Source organism: Bufo bufo, chromosome 3 (genome assembly GCF_905171765.1).
Source record: "Bufo bufo chromosome 3, aBufBuf1.1, whole genome shotgun sequence".
Taxonomy (NCBI): Eukaryota; Metazoa; Chordata; class Amphibia; order Anura; family Bufonidae; genus Bufo; species Bufo bufo.
Genome location: NC_053391.1, coordinates 505,628,389 through 505,652,532, shown reverse-complemented (window position 1 = coordinate 505,652,532; position 24,144 = coordinate 505,628,389). Strand labels below are relative to the sequence as shown.

The 24,144-nt window shown below is 42.8% G+C and overlaps 1 long non-coding RNA gene across 1 annotated transcript; it reads left to right on the top strand.

The window, feature by feature from the left end:
- The first annotated feature begins 808 nt into the window (after positions 1-808).
- On the top strand, positions 809-22,910 carry LOC120993509. Its single transcript, XR_005777285.1, has 3 exons — positions 809-947; positions 13,384-13,388; positions 22,900-22,910. It is a non-coding gene; the product is annotated as an uncharacterized LOC120993509 (long non-coding RNA).
- The last annotated feature ends 1,234 nt before the right edge of the window (positions 22,911-24,144 follow it).

The following is a 24,144-nucleotide window of genomic DNA, read 5'->3' as shown; positions in this document are numbered from 1 at the left end:
GAAATTGTCCAGAAGTGATCTGTAGTCATGACCTATATGTCTCTATAGCTGTCATGGCCTCTGTTGTGTGCGCAGTGACACGGTTGCCGTGCATGCTGTTGCCTGCGGCAACGTGTTGTTGCAGCATGTAGGTGGCTCCTCCTTTCCCCTGGGTCCTTCCCTGTCTGGTGCCGGAGGGGTTAATTATCTGGCTGGTGTGGATTTAGGTGTGTCTTGGGTGTGGCCTCTTGGCTCTATATATGTTGTGTTGTGAGCTTGAGGTCAGTTGCCCTTCAGGCTTTGTGAGAGTTAGAGTGCTGCTCCTATCCTGGATATTCCATCTGTCCAGTAGGAGGGCCTCCTAGCTAGACATCAATGTCACCTTGATGTCTCCCTATTTTCCCTATGTCTTTACCTAACCTTGTATCTATGTTTCGTGTAGGTTATGTGCAGTGTCTGTTGTAAGTCTAGTTGTCGTTGCATGTCTCGCATGTGGTGTCTTTCTTCCAGCATGCTTCCTAGACATTTTCCCCTGTGAGTCACATAACCTCCGGAAGGGGGTGTCAGGGTACCCGGAGGGAGAATCACAAGTCAGTGATCAGCTCTGCCTGGGGCTGCCATGCTTCCTGTCTGTATGGGGGTACGGTGGTTGTTGTAGCCGCGGCAGGTAAGTGCATGTTGTTTTTGGGCTCTTACCAGCTGATCCAGTGGCTGTTCACTGGCTGTCCCTTCCCTTGCAGCTAGGCCATTTGAGACTCCTGTTCATCTGTGTCTGGATGAACAGGTCGTCTCCTGCTCCTAACCTTATTTCAGGGATCTTCAGGGTGATTCAGGGTCTGAGGTTCCTGTGTATGAGCCCGCCTACCATCTGGGTCTGCTCATACAGTTAGGAGTCAGGGCCAGGATTAGGGCATCTCTAGGAGGTGATCTGCTCCCTTTTCCTGGTGTTCAAGCCTAGCTGCTTCCCCGTTTTCCTATGCTATACAGTGGGGAGTTTTCCACCACTCCCCACTGTGACAATAGCTTTAACAGTGGCAGTGTAGTAATTAGTGCGGGTACACAATATTCTGCTTTAGATGCATATACAATTTTCTGATTACACAGAATTAGGAAACGTGGCTGTTTTCCTTCAAAAACAGTGGCCACAGGCTGTGTGTGGTATTGCAGCTCAGCCCAATTCACTTCAATGCTGCTGCAATACCAGGCACCAATGATGGACAAGAAAATTAAAATACATATCCATATTTATTATGTAGGTATGTTTTTTCTTTAATCTAACTGAACAGATGTCACTTGATTTATTTATTTATTTTCAGAAAGATTTATGTCCAAAATATTTATCTGTAAAGCCCTTAACCCGTTCTACCCTGGGCCAGTTTTCACTTTCCTGTCCAGGTCTTTTTTTGCAAATCCGACATGTGTCACTTTATGTGATAATAACTTCGGAACACTTTTATTTTTCCAAGCCATTCTGAGTTTGTTTTCTCGTAACACATTGTACTTCATGATAGTCATAAATTTGAGTCAATATAGTTAACCTTTATTCATGAAAAAATCCCAAATTTACAATTTTTTTTAAAAAATGTCTCTGCTTTTAAAACAGAAAGTGATACCTCCTAAAATATTTATTACTTAACATTCTCTATATGTCTACTTTATGTTGGCATCATTTTGTAAATGTCATTTTATTTTTTTAGGATGTTAGAAGGCTTGTAATTTTAGAAACAATTCTTAATATTTTTAAGAAAATTTCCAAAAACCACTTTTTAAGGACAAGTTCAGGTCTTTGTGCCCCATAAATGACCCCATTGTAGAAACTAAACCCCTCAAGCTACTCAAATCTAATTTTACAAACTTTTTTAACCCTTTCGTGTTCCACAAGAATTAAAGGAAAATTGAGATGAAATTTCAAAATTTTGCTTTTTTGGCAGATTTTCCATTTTAACCTCAATATTTATTAGCCTGATTCTGCGGTTTACAGAAACACCCTAAATGTGGTTGTAAACTGATTTAAGGGCGCACTGCAGGGCGCAGAAGAAAAGGAACGCCATATGGTTTTTGGAAGGCAGATTTTGCTGGACAGGTTTTTACATGCCATGTCCCATTTGAAGCCCCCCTGATGCACCCTTACAGTAAAAACTCCCAAAAAGTGACCCCATTCTGGAAACTATGGGATAAGGAGCCAGTTTTATTGGTACTATTTTGGGGCACATATGATTTTGAATTGCTCTATATTACTTTTTTTTTGCGAGGCAATGTAACCAAAAAATGGCACAGTTTTGGCAGCGTTTTTATTTTTTACAACATTTATCTGACAGGGTAGATCATGTGCTGTTTTTATAGAGCAGGTTGTTGCGGATGCAATGATATCAAATATGTCTAATTTCTTTGTTTTTTTCAGTTTTACATAATAAAGCATTTTTGAAAAAACAGTATGTTTTTGTGTCTCCATTTTCTGAGCGCCGTTTTTTATTTTTCTGCCGATTGTCTTTTGCAGGGGCTCTTTTTGTGCAGGAAGAGTTGACGTTTTTATTGGTACTATTTTTAGGTACATATGATTTTTTGATTGTTTATTAAGGCCTCTTTCACACTACGGTATTTTTTTCCGTTTTGCGGGCCGTTTTTTGCGTTCCGTATACGGTACGTATACGAAATTATTCATTTCAATGGGTCCGCAAAAAAAACGGAATGTACTCCGTATGCATTCCGTTTCCATGTTTCCATATCTCCGTTCTGTGCAAAGATAGAACATGTCCTATATTTGGCCGCAAATCACGTTCCGTGGCTACATTAAAGTCAATGGGTCCACAAAAAAAAGGAATGCATACAGAAATGCATCCGTATGTCTACCGTATCCATTCAGTTTTTTTGCGGAACCATCTATTGAAAATTTTATGCCCAGCCCAATTTGTTCTATGTAATTTCTGTATACTGTATATGCCATACGGAAAAACAGAACGGAATAGAAACACAACGGAAACAAAAAACGGAACAACAGATCTGTGAAAAACAGACCGCAAAACACTGAAATAGCCATACGTTAGTGTGAAAGAGGCCTAACACTTTATGGGGTAAGGTGACCCAAAAATTTGTAATTTTGGCACAGTTTTTATTTATTTATTTTTACAGCGTTCACCGGAGGGGTTAGGTCATGTGATATTTTTATACAACAGATTGTTGCGGACGTGGAAATACCTAATATGTATACTTTTTCTTATTTATTAGAGTTTTACACAATAATAGCATTTTTGAAACAAAAAAAATTATGTTTTAGTGTATCCATAGTCTGAGTCTGAGTCATAGTTTTATTTTTTGACCGATTGTCTTAGGTAGGGTCTACTTTTTTGTGGGATAAGGTGACAGTTTGATTGGTACTATTTTGGGGGGAATACGCCTTTTTGATCGCTTTTTTGGCACTGTTTTTATTTTTATTTTTTTATGGTGGTCATCTGAGGGGTTAGGTCATGTGGTATTTTTATAGAAAAGGTTGTTACGGACATGTCAATACCTAATATGTCTACTTTTTTAAATTTATTTCACTTTAACACAATAATAGCAGTTTTGAAGAAAAAAATCATATTTTAGTGTCTCCATTGTCTGACAGTAATAGCTTTTTTATTTTTTAAAAGATTGTCTTAGGTAGGGTCTCATTTTTTGCAGGTTGAGGTGACGGTTTGATGTGTACTTTTTTGGGGGCATACGCTTTTTTGATCGCTTGGTATTGCAATTTTTGTGATGTAAGGTGACAAAAATGCTTTTTTTTATACAGTTTTTATTTTTTATTTTTAACGGTGTTCATCTGAGGGGTTAGGTCATGTGATATTTTCATAGAGCTGGTTGTTACGGACACGGCGATACCTAATATGTATACTTTTTTATTTATTTCGGTTTAACACAATAATAGCATATTTGAAACAAAAACAAAATTATGTTTTTAGTGTCTCATGTTCTGAGAGCTATAGTTTTATTTATTTTTTGTGAGATTTTCTTATGTAGGGGCTCATTTTTTGCAGAATGAGGTGACGGTTTTAATGGTATCAATTTACGGGACATACGCCTTTTTTATCACTTGGTGTTGCACTTTTTGTCATGTAAGGTGACAAAAATGGCTTTTTTGACACAGTTTTCATTTAAATTTTTTATGGTGTTTATCCGATGGGGTGGATCATGTGATATATTTATAAAATCGGTCGTTATTAACGCGGCGATACCTAATATGTGTGTTTTTTCATTTTTTTAAAATTATAAAATCAGGGGAAAAGGGGCATTTTTATTTTTTCACTTGAAGATTTTATTTTTTTATTAGAACACTGTTTTTTACCTTTTTTTTAACTTTATTTCTGACTTTTACTTTTGGGGGTCTGATCCCCTCTGCAATGCATTACAATACATCTGTATTGTAATGCATTGCCTGTTAGTGTATTACACAGAGTAATACACTAACAGGTTGCCTAGGAGACCCAGCCTGCGGCTGGATCTCCTGGGCACCCATAGAAGGCAGGTCCCAATGACGTGGAAAGCATTGGGCAACCTCTGCACAGCATCAGGCTGTCTTCTCACCCATCGGGTCCCCGCCACAGCAGCACGGGGACCCGATGGGCTTCCTCACTCGCAGCAAACCCCTTCTATGTCATAGTCAGCGCTGACCGCCGGCATAGAAGGGGTTAATGCGATGGCATAGGTGTTTTCACCGATGCCGGCGCATACAGCAGGGGTCCAGCTAAAGGGAATGTTGTTCCCCTGCAGCTGATCGGGCAGGCGCAGCTTCTGCACCTGCCCGATCAGCGGGCCGTAATAGTACGGGAAGGGGTTAAAGGAAATGTATTACCAAGAATTTAGTTAAACCAGGCACAATGTACATAAAAGATTCGGACCGCGCGTATCATAAATATAAGGTATAAAACAGGTTATTTTATCTTCCTCCCTTCAAAAAAGTACCAAGGTCTGCAGATCTCCTACTGATGGATATCCTGCAACTTACAAAGAAAATCAATAGGGTAGATCCGTATGGGTAGATCCTATTGTTTTTCTTTGTAAGTTGCAGGATATCCATCAGTAGGAGATCTGCAGACCTTGGTACTTTTCTGAAGGGAGGAAGAGAAAATAACCTGTTTTATACCTTATATTTATGATACGCGCGGTCCGAATCTTTTATGTGCATTCTTTGAAAGTGTGATCAACCCCACAACACTCCTCGGACCTGCAGCAATTTTTTGCGAACTGGTGATTAAGTATATACTTTTACTAAACCAGGCACAATGCCTTGTAGGGCTAGGTCAGCTCAATGGAATGATATCTTTCTTAGCTATCCATAGCTTCATTGGAAGAAAAAGTACTTTTAATCCATATGCAAATGAACAATTAAGTGCACTAAGGGCAGGCTCATGCCACTCTGTGCACCTTTGCTCTAGTGCTCTAGATACCTAATCGATACTTTTGTACCGGTATCAATTCGATACCGGGATTTGCCTTTTACCGATACTAGACTGTGCTACTGAGGGGTTAATTGCAGCCCCTGAGGGGTTAACTGCCACGGATCGCAGCGCCATGTCAAAGAGGCCAGGTGCCGGCTATGTGATTCTGCCGCCGGCACCTGCCACCTGTATTTGTATTAATGGGTTAGTTTCCTCATTGGTGGCGCCCACCCAGTATTAAAAACATTCCCCCTAACCCCATTATTAAAAACATTGGTGGCGCAGTGCCACAGGGTCCCCTCCCCTCCTCCTCATTGGTGGCAGTGGCAGTTCCGATCAATTACCATGGCAGCCAGGATGCTGCTGAAACTCTGGCTGCCATGGTAAGCTCCATGCTGCCATGTGCACAATCGCAATACTTTTTTTTGATATTGAAATTGAATCTAAATTTTGGTATCGTGACAACCCTACCTTGCTCCTCCTGCTTCTTCTAGCAGTCGCTCCCTCTCCTTGATTGACAGGGCCATAGATGACTATGCAGGAACCAGCCTCTGTCAATGAAGAAGGGCGGAGAGTCTAGCAGAGGAGGGCACGAAAAGCAACAGTACACAGAGTGACTTAAGCCCTCCCTATGTGCACTTAACTACTCATTTGCATTGTACGTTTATTTCTCCAGAATGAAGAAATGGATTTCTAAGTAAAAGGTATCATTACATTCAGAGGATCTAGTCCTTGGCATTGTGCCTGATTTAACACAGAATTTCCCGGGAACAGACTGCTTTTAATTTAAAGTTGGCCCAGTGATAAGTTATAGTGGGAGAAACAGATAAAAGCAGCCAAACTGGAGAGATGAATTGCCAAAGAGAGCAAAACTAACCCTAAAATGTTTTTCAATTATATAAATGGTAAAAAGTATAAATCTGAAGGTGTCGGCCCTCTAGTACAGAGTAATAAGGGGGGAGTTGCAGAGAGCGATGAGGAGAAAGCAAAACTATTAGATTAACTGTCAGATAAAATGCAGAATGTAAAAGTTAATTCCCCATTAAAAGTGCCCTTTCTGACCCAGGAAGAAGTACTGTGGCGTCTTAAAAAGATTAAAATAGACAAATCGCCAGGACCAGATGGCATACACCCCCGTATTATAAAATAATTAAGTAATGTCATAGCCAGACCGTTATTTCTGATATTTAAGGACTCTATACTGACAGGGAGTGTTCCACAGGATTGGCACATAGCAAATGTAGTGGCAATATTCAAAAAGGGTCCAAAAACAAAACCCGGAAACTATAGGCCGGTAAGTTTAACATCTGTCGTGGGTAAACTGTTTGAAGGTTTTCTAAGAGATGCTATCTTGGAGTACCTCAATGAAAATAAGCAAATAACACCATATCAGCATGACTTTATGAGGGATCGGTCATGTCAAACTAATTTAATCAGTTTCTATGAGGAGGTAAGTTCTAGACTTGACAGCGGCGAATCAATGGATTTCGTATATCTGGACTTCTCCAAAGCATTTGACACCGTACCGCATAAAAGGTTAGTATATAAAATGAGAATGTTTGGACTGGGAGAAAATGTCTGTATGTAGGTAAGTAACTGGCTCAGTGATAGAAAACAGAGGGTGGCTAATAACGGTACACACTCAGATTGGGACACTGTCACTAGTGGATAGTGTTGAGCGCGAATATTCGAATAACGAATTTTAATCGCAAATATCGGCACTTCGAGAATTCTCTAATATTTTGAATATAGCGCTATATATTCGTTTTTTAGAATATTCGTCATTTTTTCCATCTGAAGTCATGATTCCTCCCTGCTTAAGTTGCTTGTGTTTAGATGGAAAAACTGACTTGAGCGCGTAATGTTTGCATATTACGTGATCATTACCTTGCCGATTTTCGCGTTAAAAAAGTTATAATGTAGAATAAAACGAATATACGAATTTGTGAATATATGACGAATATTCAACAAAATATTTGCGAAATATCACGAATTCGAATATGACCCCTGCCGCTCATCACTACTATTGGAGTACCTCAGGGGTCAGTATTGGGCCCTATTCTCTTCAATATATTTATTAATATATTGAAGAGAATAGGGCCCAATACTGACCCATGAGGTAATCCACTATCACGAATTCGAATATGACCCCTGCCGCTCATCACTACTAGTGGAGTACCTCAGGGGTCAGTATTGGGCCCTATTCTCTTCAATATATTTATTAATGATCTTGTAGAAGGCTTGCACAGTAAAATATAAATTTTTGCAGATGACACTAAACTGTGTAAAGTAATTGACATGGAAGAGGACAGTATACTGTTACAGATGGATCTGGATAGATTGGAGGCTTGGGAAGATAAGTGGCAGATGAGGTTTAACAATGATAAATGTATGTTCTGCACATGGGAAGGAATAATGCAAGTCACCCGTACATACTAAATGGTAAAACACTTGGTAACACTGACATGGAAAAGGACCTAGGAATTTTAGTAAACAGCAAACTAAGCTGTAAAAAACAGTATCAGGCAGCTGCTGCCAAGGTCAATAAGATAATTGGTTGCATCAAAAGGGGCATAGATGCCCTTGATAAGAACATAGTCCTACCACTTTACAAATCACTAGTCAGACCACATGGTGTACTGTGTACAGTTCTGGGCTCCTGTGAACAAGGCAGACATAGCAGAGCTGGAGAGGGTACAGAGGAGGGCAAGAAATAACTGGAATGGGGGGACTACAGTACTCTGAAAGATTATCAACATTAGGATTATTCACTTTAGAAAAAAGACGGCTGAGGGGAGCTCTAATTACTATGTATAAATATATCAGGGGTCAGTACAGAGATCTATCCCATCATCTATTTATCCCCAGGACTGTGACGAGGGGACATCCTCTGCGTCTGGAGGAAAGAAGGTTTATACACAAACATAGAAGAGGATTCTTTACGGTAAGAGCAGTGAGACTGAGTTGGTGGTGATGGTGAGTTCACAAAAAGAGTTTAAGAAGGGCCTGGATGTATTTCCGGAGTGTAATAATATTACAAGCTATCGCTACTAGAGATGGGTCGTTGATCCAGGGAGTTATTCTGATTGCCTGATTGGAGTCGGGAAGGAAATTTGTTCCCCTTAAGTGGGGAAAGTTGGCTTCTACCTTACAGTTTTTTTTTGCCTTCCTCTGGATCAACTTGCAGGATAACAGGTAGAACTGGATGGACAAATGTCTTTTTTCGGCCTTATATACTATGTTACTATGTTTCCTGCGGTTGGCCATACATCACACAGCATTACAGTGCATTCTAATGTATGAATTTTTGCTATGTAATTCATGGGCAAGCCGCTAGAGCAGGGATGCTCAACCTGCGGCCCTCCAGCTGTTGTAAAACTACAACTCCCACCATGCCCTGCTGTAGGCTGATAGATGTAGGCTGTCCGGGAATTATGGGAGTGGTAGTTTTGCAACAGCTGGAGGGCCGCAGGTTGAGCATTCCTGCGCTAGAGCAAGAGTTGCTTTTTATTATCAGGTCTCCGTTCTGGATAATGTACTCACTCTGTATATAAAAAGTTCTGTACTATCTCTATGTCCTTGGCATTTGTGTTGGCCATGTATTTTATGTTGGATATTGCATGAGATTGTAAGAGTGGGAAAAACTCTCCTGGCTACCTAAATGCTATGCACTATATAGCAGCAGGACATTTGTGATTGCATCCTGTGTAACTCCTTAGTATGTGACTATCAATAATAATGGAAGTGTTAACATACTTTCTTATAATGAATCCTTATATTTTTTAATGATGGTTCTGCCTCTGGCTTCCTGAATATGTGTCTAACCCAAGGCAGATAGAGCCTGGGGACAAGTATAATTCTAAGAATTATAGTCAGAGAGCTTAGGGCTATAACAAAGCAAAGTTTCTTGTGTGTTTTTTCTTATAAACAGATTGTTCAGTTGGATGTGACTTTTCATGTTCACACAAACTTTTCAGAGACTTAGTGGAACATACAATAATAACTGTAGAATGTAATGCATAGATAAACTGCCATCTTCAATGTCTGCAACATTTTACTCTACATCTTCAAGACTTCTGCAATTCACTTTGCTATACTGGGTATAAGTTTCTGGGGCAAATCTTGACTGATGGCAACCTGTTCTTGCCTAAAAAGTGTTTGGAGTTTATCATAATCTCTGTGTTTTCGTTTGCCTACCCATTTTTGGGGATTGACCTTAGGTTCTCAATGGGATTTAGAACTGGAGAGTTTTCTGGCCATGGACTCATAATTTCAAAGTTTTATTCACTGGGTCACTTAGTTATCACTTTTGCCTTGTGACATGGTGCTCCATCATACTGGAAAAACATTGTTCATCACAAAATTGCTCCTGGATCATTGGGAGAAGTTGCTTTTGGAGGATGTTTTAATGTCATTCCTTATTCAGGGTAGTATTCTTAGGCAGAATTGTGAGTTAGCCTACTCCTGTGGTTTAGAAGCAAGCCCACACATGAATGGTCTCCTGATGCTTTACTGTTGGCATGATACAGGACTCATAGTAGAGCTCACTTTTTCATCTCCGGACAATCATTTTTCCAGATGTACCAAACAATCTGAAGAGGTCTTCATCAGAGAAAATAACTAAGAAAATAAATAACTTTACTCCAGTCCTCTGTAGTCATGTACTTCCTGCAGAATTTCTGTCTGTCTTCCGGTGTTTTTCTTGGAGAGAAGTGGCTTCTTTGTTACTCTTCTTTTTTTAAATTAATTATCTTTATTAATTGATATATCAAAACAGATTACAATACAAGAAGGATTAAATAAATAATCCCCAACTTCAATATATATATATATATTTTTTCCCCTTATCCCCATTCCCTACACCCACCCCCCTCCTCATACCTGTGATGCGTCAAAAACAAAAACAAAAAAAAAAAACATTTATCACAACTAATCAAATCCTCCAACCACCCCATATCTTAGTCCACTTCTCATCAGCTTCCCTCTGTTTATACATAATTTTCTCATAGTTTTTTACCTTATTAATTAGGTTTATCCATATATTTATCTCTGGAGTATTGTTACTCTTCTTGACACCAGGAAATCCTCCAAAAGCCTTCACCTTACTGTGCATGCAGATGTACTCACACCTGCCTGCATCCATTCCTAAGCAAACTCTGCACTGATGGTGACCTGATCCCACAGCTGACTCCTCTTAAGGAGATGGTCCCGGAATTTTCTAGACTTTTTTGGGCTCCCTGAAGCCTTCTTCACAGCAACTGAACTTCTCTCCTTGAAGTTCTTGATGATCTGATACATGCAATTTTACAATCAGCAATATCTTTGTTTTTGAATCCCTTTTGATTCAAAACAATGATGATTGTACGTGTTTCCTTGGCTGTAACCACGGTTAACAGAAGAAAACCATATGGGGAATTTATCATAGACTAGCATTTTACATCGGTCTATGATATCAACATGCGTTGCCAGAGGCTATGCCTAATTTATGACGAGGCTCACATCTTGTCTGTCATAAATTAGGTGCAGCTCTGGCAGTCCCTGCACCTAAACTGAAAATTTAAAGGGATTCTGTCACCAGGTTTGACCCCTGTCAGCTAAACATATGCTGATGTTCAGGGCGTCTTCACGATTCCTAATGTGGGCTTATAAATGTCATCTGTGGGCTTATTTCGCAAAAAAACAGCTATTACTAACCTGTCAGTCAAACAAATAAGGTGCCCAAGTGTCACGAGGGTATCGAGAACCACGCCTGACTCCGTTATACCCGGGGTCAGGAAGTCGCAGCGGTTGGCTGCACGCTCTATTTAAGATAGGGCTGTTTTCCTTATGGTAGCTTTCTGGGTTTGCTTTGCAAACCCTTTTGGCTCACTCAGGGATCCGTAGCTCCTTCTCCTCAGCTGTTCCTTGTCCAGCACTCCCAAACCTCCTTATATTCCTTTCTCACACTTCTCTGGTTGCCAGAGATAGAACTTCCTGCCTGGACATCTATTCTGACCTTCTGGAGCTGTGTTGCTGCGTTCTCTGGTAGTTGGTCCAGAACGCTACCCTCCGGATCCCTGTTGGACCTTTGTGGTCTATTGTGATCGCCCACCTGGGTGTATGTGTTTGTCTGTTTTGTCTGTCCTCTCCCTGGTGTTTCCCTCTTAGTGATAGTGGTGCGGATTAGCGATCCCACCGGCCCGTTCACTATCTAGGGCTCATTTTAGGGAAAGCCAGGGTTTAGGCACGTGATCGCCGCACGGGTGAGGAACCCATCTAGGGACGTCAGGGCAGTCAGGTGCCAGCCGCAAGGTGAGTTAGGGGTCACCACCTTTCCCTCTCCCTTGGGCAGGGCTTTCCCTTTTATCCTCCCTGTGCGTGACGTCGGTCATTACACCAAGGGGATGTTAATGGGTGCAAGAAGCCCGCCGCACCCACCGCCGTTCGTGCCCAGCGCCGCCTTTCCGGACTTCTGTGCCGCCTCCTAATCCTCTGTGCCGCCTCTCGCTCTCCCTCCCTCCCCCCTCCTCCTGCTGTAAGATCTCGTGCATACAGGGGTGAGCGAAGTGCCGGCACATGCGCACTTCGCTGTAAGAAGCCAAATGGAGAAGTCCGCACGGGTGCATCAGGCAGAGCCCTGTGCGCAAGCACGAGATCTTACAGCAGAAGGAGGGGGGAGGGAGGGAGAGCAAGAGGCGGCACAGAGGATTAGGAGGCGGCGCAGAAGTCCGGAAAGGCAGCTCTGCGCACGAACGGCGGTGGGTGCGGCGGGCATCTTGCACCCATTAACATCCCCTTGGGCACCTTATTTGTTTGACTGACAGGTTAGTAATAGCTGTTTTTTAGCTAAATAAGCCCACAGATGACATTTATAAGCCCACATTAGGAATCGTGAAGACGCCCTGAACACAGCATATGTTTAGCTGATAGGGGTCAAACCTGGTGACAGAATCCCTTTAAGTCTCTTTTTACACCAGAAAATTGGCGTAAACGAAGATAAATGTGCTGGACCGCTGACCTTGCCCTCTCCCTGTCCTTGCTACACCCCCTTTTCGGGAAAGTGATGAGCGCGGCTGAGTAAGATCACTTGCATAAAATTTTTTTGTTCAAGAGGCATTAAAAAAAGTCACAAAATCAGTGTTTGTGGCTTTTTTTACACCAGAAAACTGGTGTCCCTCAGAGATTTCAAGCACCACTCCCTTTTAAAGCAACCTGTGCTTTTAATTTAATCAGCATGACAAATTAATATCAGATGGTTTGTCCTCATTAACACTTTCTGCTGAGCTAACGAAAAGATCACTGAAATGATCATGGCAAAGAATGACTTTGCAATTAATTGCAATTCATCTTTTCACTCTTCATAACAATTTAAAGTTAATGCAAATTGCCACCATAAAAACCGAAACAGCAAACTGTGAAAAACAAAATTATCAGTCTCAAAACTTTTGTCCACGACTGTATATAGCAGGGAAGCAACTGCTTGCTATGGAGTGAACAAACTGGAGCAGGTGAATTGCTTTTAATGGCCAGTGAGATTCTGTTTAAACTTGGGAGGATTTTAAGATTTTGCTAGTACCAAATTGCAAAAAGGACAATGGGGGGAACTGTGTGCATGTAAGGGGGTGGTTTTGTTGTCATATGTTGTGGTGGTGGCCAGGTCTTTGCTGCCCAATGCTCCCATATTTAGCATTGGGATGTTAAAAGATGTAAAGATTAGTAGTTGGCAGGTAATAATGCAGTGAGTAGCTAGATTCTGGTGGTAAAACAGTGAGTAGTGGATTGCTGGTAGTAGAAGATCCAGTATTGGGGTGCTGTTACATATGGATATAGTTGGTGGTACAGTGAATATTAAAGAGGACCTTTCACTAGTTTAAAAACTAAAAACTAACTATATCAGTGGGCAGAGTGGCGCCCAGGGGTCCCCCTGCACTTACTAGTATGTCTTGGCGTCGCTACGTTCGCCCGGTATAGGCTCCGGTATCTGGAGCTCCCTCTGTTGTACTGGGCGGAGATTTTGTATTAGGGTTGTCCCTTGCTGCAGTGCTGGCCAATCGTAGCGCACAGCTCATAGCCTGGGACTCTTTAAGGTGCTGGTGGTGATGCAGTGAGTATTGGGATAAAGGAGTAGTGTGACAGTGGTAGATATGAATACTAGTGGTAAATGCAGTGAATTGTGGTCTGCTGCATGTATATATTTATGTAGTAATGTAGTAGTAGTGCCGTGTGCATTGGGGAGCTGAAGCAGTGGGTAGTGAGATGATGATAGATATAGATGTTAGTACCAGTGCAGTTAGTAGTGGGCTACTGGTATATATGCATGTGGGTAATAATGCAGTGAGTATTGGGGTGCTGGAGGTATTAGTAGTGGGGTATTGGAAAATGTGGATAGCACTGCAGTGAGTAGTGGGGCACATGTAGATGCAGTACACTGAGTACTGATGTGTTATATTAATATAATCCCAAATAGAATTTATTAGGGCTGCTTTGCTGCTCCATATTCTCTGGGGCAATGTGAGAAGAGGGACAGCTTAGAGCTGTGGACAAGGCATGCTGGGACTGTTAGTGCTACACATAGCGTATCATCCTAAGGACACAGCATCCTGAAGACACAAGTAAAGTTGAAAGTGGTGTTTGGCTTACGATCTATGTGTATCTGTATATGCAGTATATGGGACTCGATAAAGTAAATAAATTACACGACACAAGTTCATATACTGTGTTTTTATATAAGTTTTTATACGTAGAGTGTAGGCAGAGGTTTTTATAGGGGGGATGCAATATCTCTCAGACCATAGTGCCTGTGGGATGCCATAGACTGTTCCATTATGTAACAGGACATTAGTATTATTAGCTCTTTCAGCCCCGGCGGGTTTTTCGTTTTTGCGTTTTCATTTTTCACTTCCTGCTTTTCCGGGGCCATTACTTTTTTATTTTTTCCATTCACATAGCTGTATAAAGGCTTTTGCAGGACTAGTTGCACTTTCTAATTCCATAATTGAATATTGCATATGATGTAGTGGGGAGCTGGAAAAAAATTCCAAATGGGTGAAATTGGAAAAAAATATGTTTCCACAACATTTCATGGATTTTGTTTTTACAGCATTCTGTATATGGTAAAATTGACCTGTTACTTTCATTCTCCAGGTCAGAGCAATTATGGCGATATCACATATGTATAGTTTTTCTTACGTTTACATACAAAAAAAAATTTTAACTTTGAAAAAATATATATTTTTCTTTTCATTGCCATATTCTGACCCCTATAACTTTTTTGTAATTATGTGTCTGGAGCTCTGTGTGGGCTCATTTTTTGAGGAGCGATCTATACTTTACATTGATACCATTTTGGGGTTTATGATTTTTTGATTAAATTTTTTGTGGGAGTTAAAGCGACCAAAAAATGGTGAATCGGACTGTTTTTGCGTTTCGCCATATGGGATAAATAATTTAATATTTTAACAGTACGAGTGTTTTCGCACACAGCGATGCCTATGATGTTTTTTTTTATTGTTTACATTTTTTATTTACTTTTTTTATATTTAAAACCATTTTTTTACACTTTTTTTTATAGTGTCCATAGTGAACTATAACAAAAAATCATTAAATTGCTTGGCTCATTTACTAACCAGAAATACACCTATATTAGCGTATTTCTGGTGCAACTTTTTCCCTCTCACGCCAGGTCTAAAAAAGCGGCATGGTGTTTGGGCGGGGAAGGGGATGGGATGGAAGGCCCCTCTTATTTACCATTTTCTATGCCTGGTTTAGGCATAGACAATGGTTTAAATGTAAGGCAGCAAGGGAGTGGTCTTATGTTTAGAAGCAGCGGTGGATCTGCCAAAGTTATGTAGAGGCCAGTACCTCTACATAACTCCAGCGGATCCACTGCCAGCTATATGGGATATTAAGACCAGCGTCTAAAATGTCGGTATTAATAAACAACCCCCTATGTTCCTATGGAGCCCTGCTACAGGCAGGGGCTCCATAGGAACTAATGTGTGACAGCTTCTGTTCATTCAGAAGGACAGAAGCTGCCGCACAATGCATCCTGCTCCCCTATATCTGTGGGAGCAGGTCCACATCCGGAAGCGCGCACTTCTGAGTTTTTGTTCCCTCCGAAGCCATAGTCACGTTTCAACACGACAACTCAAGGGTTAAAAGTCCACGATCAGCATTAATGCCAGTTGTGGACATTAGTCTCGGGTGCCTGCTGTTTAAATCGATAGGCATCCGGCGGCTATGGCGCGCACTCCATATTTAAAGTCCCGTCAAGCGCTGTACATGTATGTCACTGGTCGGGAAGGGGTTAATGCAAGATGTTTATGGAAACCTGGTATTAATCTTTCATTGGGGTGCAGGAGCTTCATGTCATAACTTTGGATGTCGAAAATCAATGTCACAAAGTGTTTACATTGTAAATGACTCATCTGAATAGTAAATTTGTTGCAATAAAGCCATTTAGCTGTTTATATCATATAAATATTTCTTCAGTAGACAATAGCTTGATCCTTCTGCTGGTATATATTTGCCACTGTTTTCGCAGTGCCAGGCAAAACTACATGAGATGGGTTCCACCTCTGGTATCAACGAGTAGAGAATATCCTTGTCATCATTATAGCAGCTTAATGAACTATTTCCACATCTAACCAAAATACTGCATTTTTTATTAGCCTGAAAAACAATTCATAAATTTGTTAGTGTAATTTTGTGTGATTTTTTTTAATCATCAGCCTGTGCTTTATTGTGAAGTAATCCTTAATTGATTGACATTTAATCACAGTCTTTGTGTTTTACTGTCCCTTGCCTCATAAGAGGTAATTTTGTCTTTACCGTAGTTTAACAGCTGATGAAAAAGATTTAAGGAAACCTATAAACTTAAGATTGGTTAATAGCCTCTTATAAAAGAATATTGTACATCTAGGATCCATTGCACAGATGTGATGCTCAATTGTAGAACTGTGCATGGGGTTTATTAAATTACAGCACAAATCTTCAGTCTCCTGAATTATTGTTCATGTTGGTATTGTTAGGCAAATGGGGAGACACATTATTGCTTCCAGTTGTTCATATCACTGTGCTCTAATACAGTCAGAGACAGCTGGCACATTGCTTTAGGCAAATGTCGAGCAACAGCAGCTGTGGAGACCTGGACCCAAGAGAAAGCAAGGCACCGCTGAGTCAGTACTGAGCCGCTCATCAACTAATGTCCAAAAATTAAAATAAGATGGTTCTGCTGCCAACATACTGCAGTTATACAACTGAATTGTATTAGTAGTTTGTTGTAAACACTAATATATAATTGCTGATGAAAGGAGTAATGAGCTGATTCCTGTAATTACTATCCTTGGCTTGCCTGATCAGTAAAAATTTTATAATAGTATTTTGGGGGGAATTTATGTGATAGACCAACACAAAGTGGCGAGTATGTGTGAAGTGAAAAGAAAAATAAATATTTTAATAAATAAAAATCTGAAAAGTGTGGTGTGAATTTGTATTCAGCCCCCTTAACTCTAATAACCTTAAATTAAATCAATTTTTGACCAATTGCCGTCAAAAGGCACATAATTAGTAAATAGAATCCACCTGTGTATAATATATTCTCAGTATAACTACAGCTGTTCTGTAAAGACCTCATAGATTTGTTAGTTAACATTAGTGCTCAAACAGCATCATGATAAACAAGGAACACACCAGACAGGTCAGGGATAAAGAGGGATTAAGTTGTGGAGAAGTATAAAGGATGTTTAGGTTATAAAAAATATCCCACGCTCTGAACATCTCACAGAGCACTGTTCAATCCCTCATTCAAAAATGGAAGGAGTATGGCACAACTGCAAACCTACCAAGACATGGCCATCCACCTAAACTAACAGCCCAGGCAAGAAGAGCACTAATTAGAGAAGCATCCAAGAGGCCCAAAGTCCCTTTGGAGGAGCTGCAGAGATCCATAGCTCAGGTGGAAGAATCTATCTACAGGACAACTATTAGTTGTGTACTCCACTAATCTGGCCTTTAAGTAAGAGTGGTAAGATTTTGAAAGCAAGCAATAAGAAGTCATTTTTTCAGTTTGCCACAAGTCATGTAGGGGACACAGCAAAAATGTAGAAGAAGGTGCTCCTGTCAGATGAGACCAAAGTGGAACTTTTTAGCCTGAATGGAAAAAGCTATGTGTCATAAAAAACTAACCCTGCACATCACCCTGAACACACCATCCCCACCGTGAAACATGGTGATGGCAAGATCATGCTGTGGGAATATTTTTCTTCAGCAGCAACAGGGAAGCTGGTCAGAGGGAAGATGGGTGGAGGTAAATATAAGGCAATCCTGGAAGGTAGAGGCTGCAAAACACTTGCAGGTGGAGGTTCACCTTCCAGCAGGTCAACAACCCTAAACTTACTGCCAGAGCTACAATGGAATGGTTTAGATCAAAGCATATTCATGTGTTAGAATGGCCCAAAGCCCAGACTTAAATCCCATGGAGAATCTGTTGTAAGACTTGAAAATTGCTGTTCGCAGATGCTTTTCCAATCGAACTAAGCTAAAGCTATTTTGCAAAGTAGAATGGGCAAAAATTTAAGCCTCTAGAGGTGCAAAGCTGGTACAGACATATGTACCCCAAAAGACTTGCAGCTGTAATTGCAGCGAAAGGCGTTCCTACAAATGCACATGAAAAAATTTGGAAAAGTTCAGGGGAACTGTACTTTGACACTTCACTAGAAGATATATCACTTCATTTATTGAAGAACTTGGAACTGGGTAAATATATATCATGATTCCAAATAAAATAAAATCTATAAATCTTTAGGGCACTAAGTCTGATTCTGACTACTCTCTCTGCTCTCCTTTTCCTTCTGTCAGAGTTAGAGATAGCAGCAGGTTCTACTCAGTAGATGATGGAGAAGATACAAAGCGGGCAGCTCACAGGCTGTAGATATCACAAAATCACACACAAGGAAGGTTTCAGGGAGAAGACAGCAGAATCCTGTACACACAGATCCAGCACTTATTATTTAGAGGGACACAGCCACAGAAAAGTCTTAAACTAGGAGCAGGTTATAAGCTGAATATCAGGTAGTCTGAAAGTGAATGAATGAAGCTTGTAGACTGAAATTTAGTGCAACTCTTTTGTATGCAAGGCTATCTACAGCTAACTAGCTGTAGATAGGGATGAAGGTTCAGATAAGGAAGGTTTCAGGGAGAAGGCAGCAGCATACTGGACACACAGATCCCACATGTACTACTGGGCAAAAAATGGCCTCATGAAAAAAGTCTAAAACAAGAAGCAGGTGTGAGGCAGTGACAGGCCTCATAGCTGTTAGGGGAGATGTATGGCAGGAGTTTCCATGTCTTCCCCATCAATCATCAGGCCTGAAGCAGGACCAGGTGCCACAATCACCTGAGGATAAAAAGAATCCTCAAAGTAAGAGGGGGTGGAGAGTTTTAAACAGAGGCCTGCTGAGGCTCTGTGTGTGTGGTTTCAGACGGGCTAGGCTGAGGGTCCACGAGGCTGGGCGATAGCTTGGAGTTTGGGGGACCAAGCGAAGCCTGCTGGGAAAGAGGGTTGCACGACCAGAGTCAGGCGGACTGCTGAGCCTACGGTAAGTTCCCCAGACATACTGACCTTGCTACAGCCTGGGGGCTGGTATACAATTGGCTGAGGAAGCTGGACCTGATACTGTGTCTGAACAGTCCTTTATAGGTGAGTCAGGGAATATGTTATGTATTAGGTAGTGCCTAGCCGGGCAGGTGTTCATTTATGTCTTATTGTTTGTGAAGACTGCCAAATAAATGCACTGTTTAGACATTAAATCCATTGGCCCAGATTCAAGAAGCACTTGCGCGGGAACAAGTGTGATTTGCGCCGCGCAAGTACTGATTTGCTCCTATGCAAATTTGCGGCTGATTCTGTAAACCAGTTAAGCCTGAAATGCGGCCATTTTCCCGCGCACGCAGCCTAGCTGTTCCTGCGCAATTTTCGTGCAATTTTGCGCGGGGTGTAAGTTGCGCCTTCATGGAATTCCCTCAGCGAATATGCAAATTAGGTACTGCCGATGATTCAGAAACATGCGCGTGTGATGCGCATCTTGCGCTGGAAGCGTGCAAGCTTTTTTCCCTGGGCAAACTTGCTCCTGTTAAAAGCAGGGGCAAGTTAGCAAAAGATGGCCAAATGTCATCTGAAGGAGCGCGCAACTTCAGCAGCACCTAGACAGACGATCTGAACAAGCAGAGCACCCACATTTTCGGGACCTCACATCTGTGCACCAACATGCCAGGGGCAGCTATGGTTCTTGATATTCTATTGACTGAGCCGACTCGTAGGAGGGCACGGGAGAGGATTTACAGAGGGCGCTACAACCTTTTTCAGATGACTGATACTGAGGTGTATCGCATGTTTCGCTTTAGCCCTGAAGTCATCCTTGAGTTGGTAACAATCCTGCAGGATGACATCAGCAGCCCGACCCATCGGGGACAGGCAGTGCAGCCACTGGTGAAGGTAGTGGCAACCCTTCATTTTTTGGCAACTGGCTCATTTCAGCGCACAGGTGGAGTGGTGGCGGGGATGTCCCAATCCAGCATGAGCAGGTGTGTGCACCAAGTGATCCCTGCAATACTCAGACGAATGGGCACACAATTTATCAAACCAACCACGGCTGACGTGCGGCAGAAGGCAATCAGTGATTTTTATTTATTAGCCAGATTTCCACGCACTGTGGGTGCAATAGATTGTACCCATGTGGCACTACGCCCCCCCCCCCCCGGCACCTCGAGCATATCTACTGCAACAGGAAACATTGGCATTCGATAAATGTGCAGATGATTGTGGATGCACATGGCCTCATATGGCATGTCCGTGCCAAACACCCAGGGTCAAGCCATGACAGTTTTATTTACCGACACAGCCCCATCCCAACCGAGTTTGACCAGAACATGTATGGAGACAGCTGGCTGATTGGTGAGTGACATGGGTGTCAGGTATGACTGCCCCCCCCCATGATGCACACATCACAAGGGGCACATGCACGACTAACATCCTCCTGTCTTTTCCCTTCCAGGTGACTCTGCCTATGCCCTGGGACCTCACATGATGACCCCATTTCGTAACCCTCAAACACCAGGAGAGGAAAGATATAACGAAGCCCATGCACGTACCCGTGCGGTGGTGGAGCGCACATTTGGCATCCTTAAATCTCGATTCAGATGTCTGGATAAATCAGGGGGGACCCTATTGTATTCACCCAACTTTGTATGCCAAATCGTAGGGGCATGTAGTATTCTCCACAATTTAGCTCAAAGAAGGGGCATGCACATTGAGCTACGCAATGACCTTACCCCCGAACCACGCAACCCCCCCCCCCCCAAGAAACACTACCGGATCTTCTGAGGGAAGAGCAATCCGGAATGGTCTTGTGGAACGTCTCTTTGCACATTAAACACACCCTGATCTTGTCACAAGTATAATGCATGTATGTACACCACTGTAGTCCCTAGCACACACCCGACACATGCACCCCCAATTGGATTAGACCCAACAATACCCCATGGTATTAGGGAGCAGCAACGCCGCGTCAAGGCTCCAATTATGTTGCTGTCCATTCATACACCTTTCACATGGCAGAGGGTGACACCCCTTTTCCAGCAGGAGTGCCACCCCCCCCCCATTCACACACCAGTCACACTGTAGTATACACTCCTCACCGTGTGTAGGGACTACAAATAAATATAAAAACTCATATCCTGAGCATATAAAAAAAATAGAAACTCATATCCTGAGCATATAAAAAAAAAATAATCTCATACCCTGAGCATATAGAAAAATAATATAAAAATCATATTGTGTTGAGCAAAAAAATGTAGACATAAAATTATTTTTTGGTTTTTTTCTTTGGGCCAAGGGTGCCCCGACTCTGGCTCCTCAATCTCCGTGGTGCGGAGGAGGCATGGGGTGGGGATGGAGGGGTGGGGGGAGGAGGGGGGGGAGGAGCATCAACCCCTACTTCCACACTCCTTGCAGGTGGTGGCTGCATGCCCTCCATGGCGTTGGCCAGGCGGGCAAGGATGGTGTTGGTCTGGGCCAACATCCGCATTTGGCGGGTGGTGGTATCCCGCTGATGCCGGCGGGTAACTCTCGCCTCCTCCTGCACTGCAGCGGTGTTGGCCTGCACAGCAGCGGTATTGGCCTCCACCGCAGCTGTCATCCTGCTTAACAAAGCTGGTGTGGTCTCCAGAGCCACCAAGCAGGTGACTATGGCCTTAGAGTTGCCACTAATTTCCCCCAGGCTCTGTGCCACATGTTTGTCCCGGTCCTCATGCAGGGTGAGGGCATGCTGCATAGAGGTGGAGGTGGATGCCATGCTGTCCGCCAGACGACGCACCTCTCCCACCATGGCCCCTATATGGCGGGTCTGCAGGGCCTGCTCCTCCAGCAGACCGTCACGGAGGCTGGAGGATATATGCCTCGTTTTGGACAGAGCCTTCCTGGGAGGAGAGGCTCGGCCACGGACAGAGGGAGAAGGGGAGGGGTCCACAAGGGAGGGGCTTGCCCTGGAGGGGCTTGCCCTGGAGGGGGATGACGTGCTGGGCGGGGGGGTGGTGGGTTGCACAGGGATGGTGGTATCCTCCTGGAGGGAGCCAGAGTCCTCCTGGATGAGGAAAAAGGAATCCTCCTCCAATACCACTTGCTCCTCCATACTTGGCCCCGGTATGATCTCCTCCTGGACCAGCATAGCCAGAATGTCCATGGGGCCTGACTGGACCCCTGGCTCTGGTCTGGATGGGCTGGGTCGAGCCGCAGCCGAAGACGGCCCAGCTTCTTCTTCCTCATCACCACCTGTGGATGACACCAAAACGACATATTTTGCTGGTGCAACACACTTCTCATATGTTCACTTGTACCCCCTCCCATGATGCACAGCAGATATGAAAGAAAAAAAACTTACCAGTCCCCAAGTTCCCAACAGTGGAGTCGTACCCTTCAAGTCCCTCCACCTGCTCCTGCACGAACGTTTGTGCAATAAGCTGCTCCTCCTGATTGAGCCGGATCATACATCGCGGACCACCTCCCGTGCCACCGGTATGCTTCCTGATAAGAGCCAGTTTTTCACGGACCCTGCGCCTCATATCATTTAATTTCTTCTGGATGTCATCCCAGGTATGCACTTCATTACCCAGGGCATTGATGTCCAGGGCAATGGCTTCATATATAGCCCTCCTTTGGGCAATGGTGGTGTTTGCCCCCTGGACACCATATAGGACTTCCTTATGCTGCTGGAGTGCAGCAATCAGGATGTCCATCTCTGCAGCCACAAAGTTGGCCTTCCTTTTTTGGGTCCCTTTGGGAGGTGCCATGTCTTGCAAAAGGGCTGAATTTCCTTGCTCAGGGGGGGTAGGAAAAAGCAGGATGAAATTCAGCAAAGAACCTGCGCAAGTCTGCTCCTATTTATTTGCTCAGTGCAAGCAGCTGAGCAGGATTTGCCCTGAAATTATGCTAGCAAACCTCTGCTGAGCCGAAAATTCCTCATTTACATAGGGGCACACCCACTTTGACTTGCACGGCCTTGCGCCCTCAGCTTTGCCTTAAACAGGAGCAAATTAAATGAACAAACGATTCCTGAATCAGGTGGCAATTTGGCAAAATTGCTCCAGCGCAGAGAAATTCAGCTGAGCGGCTCAGGTGTAAGTAATGGGCAAATCTACCTGAATCTGGGCCATTGTCTGGAAGGAAGTTTGTGATGGTGATCCCCTGTAAAAAAGACAATCCCTTACGCAGATTATAAACTGAATATCAGGTAGTCTGAAAGTGAATGAATGAATATGGTAGAGTGAAACTGAGTGCAATTTATTTTGTCAGCAAGTTAACGATTAACATATGTAAAATGTCAAAGGTGAACACAATTCTTGAATGGGAAGGTGGAGTAACATGTGGAGGTATTTTCGCAGAGATTATAATAACGTTAAGGACCCTTTACACTGTCCAATATTCAAGCAAATTATTGCTAACAGTTGACACTCGTCAGCAATAATCAGCCCGTTTAAAGGTACTGCTGATTACACAATGAATAAGTTAAACGGGGATAAAAGAATCCTCAAAGTGAGAGGGGGTGGAGAGTTTTAAACAGAGGCCTGCTGAGGCTCTGTGTGTGTGGTTTCAGACGGGCTAGGCTGAGAGGCCACGAGGCTGGGCGATAGCTTGGAGTTTGGGGGACCAAGCGAAGCCTGCTGGGAAAGAGGGTTGCACGGCCAGAGTCAGGCGGACTGCTGAGCCTACGGTAAGTTCCCCAGACATACTGACCTTGCTACAGCCTGGGGGCTGGTATACAATTGGCTGAGGAAGCCGGACCTGATACTGTGTCTGAACAGTCTTTTATAGGTTAGTCAGGGAATATGTTATGTATTAGGTAGTGCCTAGCCGGGCAGGTGTTCATTTATGTCTTATTGTTTGTGAAGACTGCCAAATAAATGCACTGTTTGGACATTAAATCCATTGTCTGGAAGGAAGTTTGTGATGGTGATCCCCTGTAAAAAAGACAATCCCTTACGCAGGTTATAAACTGAATATCAGGTAGTCTGAAAGTGAATGAATGAATATTGTAGAGTGAAACTGAGTGCAATTTATTTTGTCAGCAAGTTAATGATTAACATATGTAAAATGTCAAAGGTGAACACAATTCTTGAATGGGAAGGTGGAGTAACATGTGGAGGTATTTTCGCAGAGAATATAATAACGTTAAGGACCCTTTACACTGTCCAATATTCAAGCAAATTATTGCTAACA